The 12,174-nt window shown below is 41.1% G+C and overlaps 2 long non-coding RNA genes across 2 annotated transcripts in view; both read left to right on the forward strand.

The window, feature by feature from the left end:
- Positions 1-7,173, forward strand: part of LOC142829586 (uncharacterized) — a 29,561-nt gene extending 22,388 nt beyond the window's left edge. The window contains exon 3 of the long non-coding RNA XR_012904133.1: positions 6,115-7,173. This is a non-coding gene — a long non-coding RNA (uncharacterized LOC142829586). The remainder of the gene's footprint in view (positions 1-6,114) is intronic.
- A 2,256-nt stretch (positions 7,174-9,429) lies between these two features.
- LOC142829419 (uncharacterized) overlaps positions 9,430-12,174 on the forward strand; it is a 167,601-nt gene continuing 164,856 nt past the window's right edge. The window contains exon 1 of the long non-coding RNA XR_012903819.1: positions 9,430-9,626. This is a non-coding gene — a long non-coding RNA (uncharacterized LOC142829419). The remainder of the gene's footprint in view (positions 9,627-12,174) is intronic.

Genomic DNA, 12,174 nt, shown 5'->3' on the forward strand with positions numbered 1-12,174 from the left:
AGCTCCTAACAGGCTTTAAAAGCAACTTGCCCCTCCTGATTTCACTGAGGCTGCTGGGTAGATCTGTCTGCAGAGTTTTATCTTCTCCGCTCCCCCTGAGCAGCTTTTGATGGTGAAACTTGAAGGGCGGGAGAGTGGGATGTTAGAGAAAGAGATAAGACATGAAATATTCAAGCCTTATGCCATAAAGGTGGGCAGATCACTCCTGGGGAATGTTTAAGAGGCACTGAGGCAAGGAATAGGCAGCGAGGCAGGGAATGGGCCTGTTATCAGCACGTCTGGTACAGACAGTAGAGAGAGAGTAACAGTGGCAAGAAACATTTACTTCTAGGCTTTGGCTCCATCATTCTGCAAGGGCTCCTGGTTCCTGGCAGGAGTTAACAGACCAGTCCTGTAGTAGCAGAGAGTGCTTCTTTTCCTCCTGCAGTGCTCTGAGGCTTGGGAGCGAGTAGTGGGCATCCAGTTCATCTGCTCCTTAGCACAGAGGCAATCCGGAGCAGTGTAGCCAGCTACTGGCTGGGAGAACTGAGGGGGAGGGATGGTCATCATGTCCTACAGCTCCATGCAGAGCAATCTTCTGAGCACAAACCAGCATTGCTGCTAGTCCTGAGCTCAGACAATGGGAGTCGGGCTGGCTTGCTCTCAGGCAACTAGCCCAAGTTGCCACCCATGCCACAGCATCCACCATGCCACTTACCAGGTGGGTGCAGTGTGTGAGACCCAATGATGTGTGAATGGGAAAGGAATGAGATAGGAGTGCATGGCTGCCTCACCCACCTGTGAGAGAGTGCACCACAAGAGATTGGGAACTGAGAGAAATAGAAATGGGGCCTTGAGACGTAACATGGGGATGTGAGAATAAGAAAACACCCACATTGTGTTAAGCATTCTGAATAAAAATCACTTTCCCAATCAGTTAACTGGCTTTCCTTTGCAGAAGATCTCCAGTGTTCTCACTCCTCTAGTTCTTTAGTTGGCCATAAAGTTTTTCAGGAAAACCAGGGTAGCCAAAATCTGAATTTTTAATGTTAAAAATAAGTGGGAAAATATCACTCGTTTTATATAAACACCTTTCAGACGGTATTCAGTTATACACAAGAAAGCAAACAAAATTGACAACCCTATTTTTCTTTGCAGTGAATTAAAAATGTTAAAGGGGTTGCTTTCTTCTCACAGGTTGATTTATACACAAATTTTGCTGCTACATCCAATTTCCAATCAACATGTTTGACACCATTTTATCCATTAGTGCCAATTTTCCTTCCATATTTATACTGAAGCATCTGTATCCCACTACTTTTTGGTGATACTTATTAGAAGCAGCTGGACCTGGCAAATCTCAGATTCTTGGTACAGATCCTAAGTGATCCAAGCAATAGTGTGGTTTTTTTTCTCTTCCATCTCAGGGTAGCTACTTCCCTTTGCTGCTGAGATCTGTCAATCAGCCAGCATGATAAAGGTCCAAAAAATCACTTGTTCTTCTGATGTTGAAGTTTCCACTGGAACTGGGAGTTAGTCTGCAGGTACCCAGTGGGTTAGTGGTGTAACAGCATAAGTAGGACTTTCAACTAAATTTACAGATCTCTTAGGTTGAATTGCAGCCTCCTCCGTTTTGGATTAAACACATTGAGGTGAATTTGAAGTTTGTATATTATTTTGTTACCATTTTTTCAAAATCTCCCTCCCCCTTATTTTTAAAGCAAACTGAAGCCACTTCTTCCATTTGTAATAGTGTAATAGGGACTAATCCCATCATAGTGAGTGAAGTTACGATGGCACAAACCAGAAAGCAGGATCAGGCATACTACATTGTTTTTGTTCACTTAAATTATATTGTCGCGTTAAGGGCTTGATCTTGCAGTGTGCTCAGCACAATCTGCTAGGTTCTGATTTCCTTTGTGACCATGGACGTTGGCCCTAAGGCAGAAGGCCCACAACACCTTGTAGATCAGGCTATAGTTCAGTAAATCCTGGTCAGTCTGAAGTAATGATAGTTGGAAATAGAGAAGCACACCGAGGGTACGTCTACACAGCAGTGTAATTTTGCAATAACTGACCTTATTCTGAAATAACATAGTGCATATCTACACTACAGTTTAGGACAGTTAAAATCTGATTTTTTTTTAAATGGAAAAGCAAGTTCCAAAAAATTTGAGTTTGAAATGTCAACCTGAAATTTGCTGATATACCCAAAATGATTTTTTTCCCACTTTCATTCAGTATTAAACTATGCCCCCTATAATGCTATGGGATCTTTAGGCATTTTGGTTCAAGTACTTCATGCTCCCATGCTCCTATAGACCCGGCTTTCCAGCTAGACACCATCACCTATGATGCACTGTGGTAACAGGACTCCCATCACTTTGGCCAGAATTAGCTTGATTTGGTGCAACAAATCAAAATATTTAGATTTTGGTTTGCTGGGATCTGAAATGAGAGATTTCATTTTGATTTTCGTGATGAAAAATCTCCTCCACTCCCAGAACAGTGGAGTCCAGTGGAAAAATTCTATTCTGCAGGAACTGCATTTTTCTGTGAAAAGCATTTGACAGAAAATTCATGACCAATTCTAGTAAAGAATAATATTTGAACACAGGCCAGGCGAAGATACAGATTTCATTCTCCATGAAATAAGAACATGTACACTGTTAATACAGTACTATGTACCATGTACTTTTAAGGGAAACGGCTCATGAGATAACGCAATAATAGTTTTTTCCTCAAAGATTTATCTGCTGCCAAGGGAAACAAGTGTCCAGTTGAATGTATAATGCATCAGTGCTAATGTAATAATTCAAATCCATACCTTAAGGAAGAAATTTTATGTAAAATATATAAGCTGAAAGAGATGCATTTGGTCATCATGGGAAGGAAATTTGTTTAAATTTACAAAGAATGAAACTACATTATGAGATGCTTTGTGCATATGTAAGGTTGTAGAATAATTGTATGATATAGTGTAACCCACAATAGCAGTATGTGTGCAATTAAATTCTAATTTGTAATGCCTACATACAAAGGGATAGATTTAAAGTTGCACGTTGAACATAGGTGTTTTGGATAGCCTGACTTTTGAGTACTTACCTGGCTAATCAATGCCCACTGAAGTCTATGAGAATCCTTCCATTTACTTCAAAGAGATTTAAATCAAGCCCAGATATTATTTTGTATATTTTTATCTGTAGCCTACACAAAAAGATATGTGATATATGTATTTTCAACTACATGCACTCTATGTTAGTATAAATTAAAATTGATATGGAGGATGAGTCCAAGTCATAATATTCAGATCCAGATTTCCAACATCCCAAATGTTATTGGTATTGGAGTTATTGGTATTTGGAGTCTGTGCAATGCTTTTATAGATTCACTATACCTCCTTATTTTGATCCTCTGCATGTGTAATTCAACACCATAAAGTGCTGCTGTTATAGAAACCACACAGCCATATTGTATTATCCTGTAAACTGCATATGGCAATCATGCAATTACAGTGATTATATCCCCTGTTACTTACTGGATGCTGATGCTTAAGTCAAGACATATTTAACTAGGAAAAATAACTGTTAGGTTTGTCATAAACATTAGCCTGTAAATCATCTATCTGCATCCAGTTCTAGAATTAACTTTCATACCCAGTCAGATAATACCTAGCCTGATCTCAGCTGTCATGTGGAGATGGAAAACAGCTTCTTAGCCTGTCTTCCTTGCTATTAACTGACTCTTTCAACTAACTGGTTTTTTCCATTGCTGAGGCTGAATAGGGATTAATACTACTAAGCCTGGATGAAAAGCCAGAGAGAGGTCTAGCAGACAGCTCCATTGCATAGACATCTGTCCTGCAGCCTTGACAAGGGCACATTTCTCCTTCTTATTGATGAGTTCTGTAGAGAAGGCAGAGTTCTCTTCAAGACATTTAGGCTTTAAACAAGGGAAAAATACCATACAAATCAATCTGAAGTAAAATTGCAGGTGCTCTGGGGCCAGGAACTCAACTCAACATCAACCTGCCCAACGTGAATGTCACTCTTCATTTCCACTTGCACCATTACAGTCAAGTTTGGAACATACTGTAGGTGTGGAATGTAACATTTGATTAGTTTCCAAAGCACGGTCAATTTTCACTCTGATGTCCCATTTTATGTAGTCACTTCTGATCTAGGCTATTCAATCCTCACTTCTAACTACAGTATATTATGCCCAATTGCCTACACCAGGCATGTCCAAAGTCCGGCCCGCGGGCCAATTGCGGCCCGTGTTCCGGTTTAATACGGCCCCCCCAGGTAATTTGTCAATATCTATCTTTTAAGGCCCCCAACGAATCCATATGTATTGAGATGAATACATTGTAAAATCTCAGTTAATGTCAGTTGGTCTAAATCAGTTATAAATATATTTGGACACAACATGTATACTTGGTGTTATGTTCCTGTTCATATTTTTTGAACTTAAAAGTTGACAGACAACCTTTATTACCAATAATATGTAATGTACTTTACAATGTTCCTGACATATATTTCAGTTTCCTGGATTTTTTTTTCATCTGGCCTTCAGATATGAAAGGCAGAGTGATTTAACACCTGTTTAGATTTGTCATCCATGTGACGAAATGAAAAGTATGCCGTTTGCAATAAACTTTGCATAAAATAGTTAATTTGCATTTAATTTTAATGGTTCAAAGAATGTCAGGCAAAATGGTCGGCCCTCACGCATGTTCACTTCATCAAATCTGGCCCTCTTTGAAAAAAGTTTAGACACCCCTGGCCTACACCCTTGACCTGAAGACCTTGCTATTGCATACACAATTCTTCTTTCCCAAAATCAAACTTTTGAAGAAAGGGGCTTTTGAAATTGGTGACCATCTTGAATTTTCCTTCCTACTTTTCAAATTGGAAAACCAAAAACTGAGTTTTTTTAGTTAAATATTTAAATATGGATAATTAAACTTAATTGTTGAACTTATCCTTGTTTAATGAGGTGCTTTAGCTACTCTCCCCAAATGTCTACCAGTCTGTCATACCCAATACTGGAGTTTCACTAAATTCTTTGCTTAACAGGACCACCAAATTATATTATATAGGAAATGTCTAATGGCTGATCAAATAATGCGCAAATAAGCATTTGCTTTAGGGTTATTTGTGTGGCCGGTAGAGGGAGTTGAGGAAAACAAGGTGGAAGAGCTTGGGCTAAGAATACCGTGTATGTCCTGTACTTTTCTCTCACACTCTGTTGAATTCTCACCTTAGGGTTAACTTGTGTGTGTGTGTGTGTGTGTCCAGAAACATAGTATGTGATAGGTGTGTAGTACAGTTAGAAGACCTATGGCAGTTCAGAGATTAAAAAACTTGTGAGATTGTGCCAAGGCTCAAGGTATGGTAAAGAAAATTAATAGAGATGGGGATTTTCAACATAGTCCAAGGGAATTAGGCCTTCAAATCCCAATGTACCCCATCACATTTTGGCACCTAACTCCCTTAGAGACTCCTTTGAAAACCCAACCCTTGCCGAATAATTGGCTGTAAGGAGTAAACGGAGAAGCAAATATGTGATAAGCACTCTTAAGTAATTCCTTCTTTAAGAATGCTGTGCACAGGAGTATGCTGTTTGTATTAGTCACTAGTTCTTTTCTTAGCTAATTAGCACCGAGCACAAGGACTACTCTTAGGACTGGCAGTTACTCCTGGGGATTTTTCCTTCTGAATGTTTGTTTTTATGATCTAAAAGCTGGCCTTACCTGCAGAATAGCTAAGTCCTTCTCTGTGACACTTTGCTTTGCCATCGGGGGATTTGCTAATGGCCAAGCTGTATTTTGAACAGAGATTTATGATCACCTTCCCAGTCAATTAAAATTCCAGATACTACTAACGCAGAATTCAATTAAGGTTAATTGGAGCATCTGAAAACTGCTTTTCCAAAGGGAAACAACTCTGGGATTGTGGATCCTAGAGGGTTTCTATCAATTTTAAATAACTTCCAGTACTGTTCTTTTCTGATTCAGACAGAATCCTTCTTCAGACCCTTATGCTCTTGCTATTATCGTGCAATTCAAATGTTGGTTTTTTCTGTCATAATTTATCACTTTGACTTATTTGTTCTTTTAACATTGTCTTCTAGGAGGAACAAAAGATGCCAACAAACCTGGAAATGGATTTTTATTTCAGTCCCAGTAGTTTGACATGAAAGAAATATAGCCACTTTTAAGAATTTGACAACACTTCAGTAACAATTATCCAGATAGGCAAAATAACAACTTCCTTTTCTTTTGCTGTTGAAAGGGATGCTAAGACTGTAATGGATAGTCAATAAAGATTAAAAAAGAATAAAATAAAGACTGGAAAAAAAACCAGGTGCATAAGAAAATCCATTAACATGCAACTCAGGTTTACCATTCTACCCTAAATTTTATTTTCTTGGCATCAAGGACTATTGTGACAGTTCTTAGCACACTTGATTGAACTGGGAAAACACATGGGACTGTATCTTAGTCACAGAATGCAGAACATGTAGTCCTTGGCTCACAGAGCAATCTCATGAAGGGATGAATAATCATTTCAGCCGTTTATTTTGTCAGAATTTGCAACCCATTGTTTACTGTTTGGGGACTAATAATAAAATACCAACAAGGAATTAAAAAGGAAAAAATAATAGAGAAAGGATTGCAACTAGTCGAGGGCTCTGATATTTCTCACAAAAATAGTTGTGTATTTGTCACTGGTTGATTGGAATGTTTTGCTGAATAACATTTCTCTCTCTATATGTCCCGTGTTTTACTTTAGGATAAAACAAACAAAATTGAAACCTATACCTTGGATGCATATGTTTCAGGGTTTCTTTCTCTTCATGGGAAGCACAGGAAAAAGACACATTCACACATTATGCAGAAGTTAAAAGGAAAAGTTTCTGTGATAAGAAATGATTGTGTAATTATACAATAGCCAGAGGAAAGGAATATGTAGGTGGAAGAACTCTCCACTGTGTGATTATTAATGAATTCTCTGTATTCCTCATGGAAAAGAGCCACATTTTATAAAATTAAAAAGTCAATGCCTCTTTGATGAGAGGATTTGCTGCCACTGATGTCCTTTATCAAATAAAGTGTGCTTTGAAAGAAGAACAGTTGCTTCTCAACTTCTAGTCAAGGACATCAGAATGGAGGAAATTCTTCACTGTGCATTTTCTCAGTTACTTGTTTATAGCGCACAGTAAGAACATAATGATTTTATGAGGGAAAGATTATGGGTAGGGACATTGGGGAATGGCTGGGTGATAGTTATCACTGGTACCATATGGCCGCTGGGGAGAAGACACTAGATTCATTGTCACATTTGGGTGCATGAATTAGCAGTGAGTGACAGATATGGAAGTTTTAAAAGCATCCTTGCTTAGAAAGGTGAAAAGTGCCATGTGACTAGTAAGTGAAGCATGCATTCTACTTCATAGTCTAGGGAGCACTAGAATGTATGTGTCTCTTCTTCCCTTGCTTCTCTCCTTCTACCAAAGTAAGCAGTCATACATTTTAACTTCAGAAAGATAACACCCTTTTTAGTTTCCTTTGTGTGGCCTGAGACTCATAGCATCTCTGCCTAGAATTATACATCTTTCTTGTTAATCTCTAAAATATCTAATGTAGGCTATGCAGTGTTGTAGCAGTCTGTCCCAGGATATTAGAAAGAAAAGGCATGTGAGATAATATCTTTTATTGGACCAACTTCTGAGGAGTGAGACACAAACTTTTGAGTTTACACAGAGCTCTTCTTCAGGCCCTCAGGCTTGAAAACTTGTCTCGCTCACCAAACAGAAGTAGGTCTAAGAAAAGATTCCCAGCCATGTTGTCTCTCTAATTTAAGATTGGGTCAAAAGAGGTGGTTATCACTCTCCAGCTCTAGCCATGTGCTGCCGTGGTCCATCTCAGTCAAGGAGGTTTATTTTTATGACAAATTAACCAAATAAACAGATGCAGTCTTAATGCAATACCAGACCCGTAAGCTTCAGGGCCACCCCTCCTAGAGGCCTCAAGCACTCTACCTCCTGGCAGCTTCCTCATCTCCACCAGCTGTGGTCCCCTCTTGGTCTGCACCTCTGGGCTGTGTCTAGACTGGCCAGTTTTTCTGGAAAATCAGCCACTTTTCTGGAAAAACTTGCCAGCTGTCTACACTGGCCGCTTGAATTTCTGCAAAAGCACTGATTTCCTACTGTAAGAAATGAGTGCTTCTTGCGGAAATACTATGCTGCTCCCATTCAGGCAAAAGACCTTTTGCTCAAAAGGGCCAGTGTAGACAGTTCAGATTTGTTTTCCGCAATAAAGCCCTGATCGCGAAAATGGCGATCGGGGCTTTTTTGCGGAAAAGCACATCTAGATTGGCCATGGACGCTTTTCCGCAAAAAGTGCTTTTGTGGAAAAGCATCTGTGCCAATCTAGATGCTCTTTTTTGAAAATGCTTTTAACGGAAAACTTTTCCATTAAAAGCATTTGTGGAAAATCATGCCAGTCTAGACATAGCCCTGGAGTTGCTTTCCTTAGCCCCAACTGGTATTAACTCCCCTGCAGCATAGCTTTGCACCAAGACTGGATTAAGAAAGGAGTTTCATGGGACCCCTTTTGCCACGGTGCATGCGCGGTGGCACCACAGCACATGCGCAGGGCTTCTTGAAGTGCGGGGCCTGAAGTGCGGGGCCCAGGGCACCCACCCTGCCCTGCCCTGCATCCATCCCTGGTTCTGGGCCAGCCCTTCCTCAAGGCGTCAGGAGAAGCAGCTGTGCACACTGCCATTCCTTCTCTCCAGTGCTGGATCTGTGTCACTGAGTGCTAGGGAAAGTTCTATTGCCACACTGCCCTCACTTGGAGGCTCTGTCCCCACATCTCCTATTGTCTGGAATCCAGCCAATGGGAGCTGCAAGAAAGCATGGGGCAGCACAGAGCCACCTGTCCACCTTCACCACAAAAAGGGAGCTTCCCCTTAGTAAGCACACCATACCTCAATCCTGAGCCCTCTAACTCCCTCCTACAACTCAGACCCCAACCTGGAGATCCCTCCTGCACCCTAAATCCCTCTCAGATCACATACCCCAATGTCCTGCTCTGAGCCCACTCCTGCACTCCAATCCCCTATAGTCAGTCTGGAGTCCCCTCATATGCCCCAAATGCCTCATTCCCACACATACCCCTACATCCACCTCCACCCATAGTCCCCTCCTGCACATAGAACTTTTCATTTTGGTCCTACCCTGACAGCTATAGGGCTCTACAAACTCTAATAGCCTCAGACCCTCCAGAAGAGTTGATCCAATCACTATTTAAACCCTAGATCTCAGCCTAATGTCTTCAATCCAGCTGCTTACTAGCAGCCCCCTTATAGGCCCAGGTGTAGCCCATTCTTCTTTAATTAGCTGGATTAGGCTCACCTGATCCAGTCCAGAGGTCCTGTTGTGTTCAAGGGAGGTGGGTGGACAGGAGTAAACCCACTTCCAGTCCAAAGGTGCTAGGCTCAGTCATTCAACAGAGCCCTGTTGTGGTTCTATATACACTGGGGTCAGGTGCATCACTTGTAAACTTGGCTGTGAATATCAGTGAAGGGACAGTAACACAAACTTCAACACAGGTTGTACAATCCTGATTGGGACTGTGGGTAAGTATCTGAAACAACCGTCTTGTGCTGATGCTTACTTAAGTATCATGCCTCTGCTAATGGTATCCAAGTTAGCTAGATCAAAACTAGCATCAGTATGTCTATATGTGCTACCACCACATCTTGATAGTGCAGATGTATCCTCAAAGCATGAAGTTTGTGAACACAGGCTTTGTTGGGCATTGCCAGTGTGTGCAGAGGCAGTCAAAATTGGTTGTTGAGTTTGAACTTCAGGTTTGGAACCAGGCTGAGTCTTGGGACACGGTAAAATGGATAATGCCTGCTGGGAGGAAGGGGAAAGGTAATGCAGCTAGAGTGTTATTTCAAAGTGACAATAATGGGATAGATTGTGAAACTTCTATTGGTGACATGTGAGGTCCTGATGTAAGTAAGGAGCTCACCATGTGGTCCCATCGGAGAGTGGCCCTTAAAGGGTAATAAGAGCTTTTAATGGCTGGTGAACACATGAAATAAATGCATGCAAAACATACTGCTGACTACAGAGAGCACAAGGAGAAAAGCATAGAATTTCTCTGTAGGGATCATTTTGTGTGTAGGCATCTCAGATGAGAAGAGATCAGATTATCTGAAAGATGCCATTTAAAATGGCAGAAGAAAATAGCAACAAAGTAGTGAATAAAGAGCAACTGTTTTTCAAACTCTGCCCAAAAGGAGATCACAGCAGTTGTTAATATAGGGATGGAAGAAGTAGAGGGAAACTTAGTTCTCATTCCCTGTTGCTTTGAGTCATTTATGACTGACCTCCTTAGATGCCAGAGGCACCACATAAACCACTGCTTATGTCATCCCTCAGTGAGTTTTTTGAAGCACCAGAGGGACAGGCACAAAAGATGTGGTGCAAAGATTATGAGAAACTGAGGTTTTGAGAGTAAGAAGAAGGCTGAGAACCCAGCAACAAGGGGTCATAATTACAAACCTCAGAAATTATTCTACTCCTCTTATCTTCACAGGAGATAGCATCTTTTGCAAAGCTTTTCCTATTCCTTCTTTTGAAATAATGTAGCTAAATACAAAGAAACCCACTTATAATGAATGCAGAAACAACTGTGCAATTCTGCTTCTAGTGAAAATGGGAGCCAAAAGTGCTCAGTTAACTGACCATAAGGCCTTTTGCTTAGCCATGTATGCAGTTAAGAAGGGATTTGGTTACAGCTACTTAAGCAGGGAGGCTGTGAACTGAAAAGGCACCATTTTGAGCTCAGTCAAACTGGAATGGTGGGACATGGAGCAAAGATTAGCCATGGAAGAAGGTAGAGGCAAAGCTGTTGCTTGGGTACCTGAGGGCTAGGTGATAAAAATCTTTCTCTGTGGCATCCTTAGAAATGTTTAAATGGATATAAACAACTATTACTCCATGTGGAAGTCCAAAAGGATGCGTGTGGGGGGAGATCTTAAAATATTCCAAGGCCTGAATAAAGAATTGGAAGAACTGTGAGAGTGAATGGACAGAGTTTGCTATAGTGACAACATAATGAAAATATGCAACTGAGCAAATATCCAGTGATCTTTGAAGGGAACATAGTATAGGCTGGAGCTGAGGATTAGTCTCTGCAGGATTAGGTACCCGAAGTCTCTTTTCCTCTTTAATTTTTTGGAACTAAATACTTGGTTCCAAATCTCCATGAAAAGAGTGGCTCAGTAACACACTGTCGCTTCAGTATATTTGTCTTGGATCATTCAAGATCCAGCTTCCTACAGCACAGGCTCTTACTATATGCAGAAAATGTAGACTTATTTTATTCTCTTTATAGTACATTAAAGATTTCAAGAAAATGCAGCCACTTGCTCACACAGCAGGCTGTTCTTTGAAAGGTCTATAGTCTTACCAGTATGTTCATTAGCATAGAAACTCAAGGCAATTCCACCTGTGTATCAAATGTCACACCCATATTGTGATGAGGTTTTTCACTCCATTCTAGCTTTGACAGGGTTAAACAACCTCATAGATAACACCTGAGGGACTGTTAGGCTTGATGAGCAACACTAATTGAGGATGGAGTCCAGTGGGACAGGAAGGGGAGAGGAGAATAACATAAGGCCAGAGGGAGGACACAGTGTGGAAGTTGTAGTTACTTTCTGGGCTTAGAGAGGGATAGGACAGGGAGAGAGTAAATGGCTTAAGTTGCTCATCTAAAAGGAAGCATTTACCCCAAAGGGTGGTGGAACAGAAGCCCTGATAGATTGGAAGTAGGAAAAGGCTGAGAGGAACAGCAGCATGTGTAAGGGGACTGTTAGTCCCTTACTAAAACTCTGTGGGAGTTTTTGGTTCGCCAGCTCCCAGTATCAAAAGGGGAAGGGTCCATGAGAAATAAGGGCCCTGAGGCTGACAGACCCCAGAAACAATGGAAAGCAGCCAACACTCCAGCTTGGCCTGACTGACAGGTTGGACAGGCCAGTGAAGAAAGTAAGAGGCCAGGCCCCATCCTCCCTGTGAGCTGGGATTTTTCTAGGTGTCTTTGAGCAAGGAGAGAGCTGAGAGATAGCTAAGAGGAGCAAGCTGTGTGGAGAAGCAGTCCTGCAGCAGCAG

The sequence above is a fragment of the Pelodiscus sinensis genome, chromosome 5 (genome assembly GCF_049634645.1).
Source record: "Pelodiscus sinensis isolate JC-2024 chromosome 5, ASM4963464v1, whole genome shotgun sequence".
Classification (NCBI taxonomy): Eukaryota; Metazoa; Chordata; order Testudines; family Trionychidae; genus Pelodiscus; species Pelodiscus sinensis.